A 2,830-nucleotide genomic window follows, 5' to 3' on the forward strand; every position below is an offset into this window, starting at 1 on the left:
GCTCAAACTCACGAACCGCGAGATCATGACCTGAGCCAAAGTTGGATGCTTAACCGACTGAGCCACCCAGGCACCCCTGGATTTACTTATAACCAAAAGTTTGTACCTTTTCACTTCCTTCACCCATCTTGCCTATCAGACACCCCCACCTTTGGCCACCACCAATTTGTTCCCTATTTCTATGAGCTTGGATTTTTGTTTGTTTTTGGCAGTTTTTTAGATTCTACAGATTCTTTAGATAAGTCTTTCTCTGACTTACTTCATTTAGCATAATGCCCTCAAGTTCCATCTGTCACAAATTGCATAATTTCATTCTTTTTTATGGTTGAATAATATTCAATTGTGTATATATGCCACCTTTTCTTTTCCCTTCTTCCATCAATGAACACTTAAGTTGTCTCCATGTTTTGGCTGTTGTAAATCATGCTTCAATGCACACAGGGGTGCAGCTATCTTTCTGAGTTAGTGTTTTTGTTTTCTTCAGATAAATACCCAGAAGTAAAATTGCTGGATCATAGGATAGTTCTATTTTTAATTTTTTGAGGAACGTCATACTGTTTTCCGTAGTAGCTACATCAATATAGGTTCCCCCCAACAGTGCACAGGATTTCCTTTTCTCTACATTCTCACCAATGAGAATTTCTTGTCTTTTTGATAACAGCCATTCTAATAGGTAATATCTCATTGAGGTGATATCTCATTGTGGCTTTAATTTGCATCTCCCTGGTGATTAGTGATATTGAGCATATTTTCATGTATCCGTTGGCCATCAATATGTGCTCTTTAGAAAAATGTCTATCCAGATTCTTTGCCCATTTTTGAATCAGACTTCTTTTTTGCTATTAGGTTTAGGTATTTTTGGATATTTTTATCAAAAATTGATACGCAAACACTTTCTCCCATTCACTAGGTGCCTTCCATTTAGTTGATGGTTTCCTTGGCTGTGCAGAAGCTTTTTAGTTTGAAGTAATCCCACCTGCTAATTTTTGCTATCGATGTCCTTACTTTTTGTGTCAAATTCAAAAAATCTTGCCAAACCCATGTCAAGATTATCACTTATGTTTTCTTCTAGGAGTTTTATGGTTTCAGGTCTTACATTCAAGTTTTGTATCCATTTTGAATTAACTTTTGTGTAGGGGGTAAGATAGTGGTTCACTTTCATTCTTTTGCATGTGGCTGTCCAGTTTTCTCCTCACTACTTAAGACACTGCCTTTCCCCATTGTATATTCTTGCCTCCTTTGTCATAAATTAATTGAACATATAAGTATGGGTTTATTTCTGGGTTTTCACTTCTGTTTCGTTGATCCATATATCTGTTCTTAGGCCAATACCATACTGTTTTGATTACTATAACTTTCCAACTGTAGTTTACAATCAGGGAGCATGATGCTTCCAGCTTTGTTCTTCTTTCTCAGGATTGCTTTGGTTATCTGGAGTCCTTTAATGTTCCATACAAATTTTAGAATTGTTTGTTCTATTTCTGTGAAAAATGCCACTGAAATTTTGATAGAGATTGCACTGAATCTGTAGATTGCTTTGGGTAGTGTGGACATTTTAACAATACTAATTCTTCAAATTCATGAGCACAGAATATCTTTCCATTTATTTATCTTCTTCAATTTCTTTCATTAGTGCTTAATAGTCTAATAGTGTCTAATGGTGTCTAATAGGTCTTTCACCTCACTGGTTAAATTATCTCTAATTATTTCAGGGTTTTTTTTTTTTTAGATATTTGAAATACAACTTTATTCTAATTCTAAATTAAAAGAAATGGAAAGGACAGTGACAAATGAGATTTCACCACTGGATACTGTGATGTGACTACAGCAGTCTTATATTTGAAACTCAGAAAGGAAACAATTGTGTTCCAAAACAGCTAAATATGCAGGTTCAAAAAATGAGGGTATACACTGTCACATTCACTCCGAAGCCCATTCTTCTCCTTCAGCAACCCATAGATGAAACACATGTTCCACTTGTTCGTTTTCTAACAAGCCACAGGAAGGGCTGGTCAAAATTGTAGTTACTTTTGGCAGAAATGTCATAGTGTTGAAGGTTGGTCTTACGGTGGAAGATTTTGCCGTACCTTTCCTGTCCTTGATGTCCACTTTGTTGCCACACAGCACGATGGGGATGTTTTCACATATTTGTACCAGATCTCTATGCCAGTCAGGCACGTTCTTGTAAGAAACCCTTGATATTACATCAAACATTATAATGGTACACTGGACTTGGATGTAACAGTCATCTCTCTAACCCACCAAATTTCCCCCGACCAGCCGTATTCCATATATTGAACTTAATAGGTCCTCTATTGTCATGGAACACAAAGGGATGGATCTCAACACCCAATATGGCTGCATATTTCTCAAACTCACCAGTCAGATGACATTTCATGAACATAGTTTTTCCAGTACCACCATCGCCAACCAATACAAGTTTGAACCGGACTTGGGGTTCTCCTTGGACAAGCATCATGCTGTTGCTCCCAGAAGGGTCTCCGGCCCATCTGACCGAGCAGTTTTTCATTATCCTTGATGTAATTATACCTGGGATTGTTTCCTTAATTTTTCTTTCTGATGGTTCATTGTTAGTATGTAGAAATGGAAGCAATTTCTTTATATTGGTTTTGTGTCCTGCAACTTTATCAAATTCATTTATCAGTTTTCACAGTTTTGGGGTGGAGTCTTTAGGGTTTTCTATATAGAGTATCATGTTATCTGCAAATGGTGAGTTTTACTACTTCTTTCCAGTTTAGATGTCTTTTCTTTTTCTTGCCTAACTTCTCTGGCCAGGACTTCCAATACCATGTTAAATAAAAGTGGCAAA

At 36.8% G+C, this 2,830-nt stretch overlaps 1 pseudogene; it reads right to left on the reverse strand.

Annotated features, from left to right (window-relative positions):
- Positions 1-1,945: 1,945 nt before the first annotated feature.
- On the reverse strand, positions 1,946-2,476 carry LOC131491077 (GTP-binding nuclear protein Ran-like; annotated as a pseudogene).
- Positions 2,477-2,830: the final 354 nt, after the last annotated feature.

This window comes from Neofelis nebulosa, chromosome 2 (assembly GCF_028018385.1).
Source record: "Neofelis nebulosa isolate mNeoNeb1 chromosome 2, mNeoNeb1.pri, whole genome shotgun sequence".
Classification (NCBI taxonomy): Eukaryota; Metazoa; Chordata; class Mammalia; order Carnivora; family Felidae; genus Neofelis; species Neofelis nebulosa.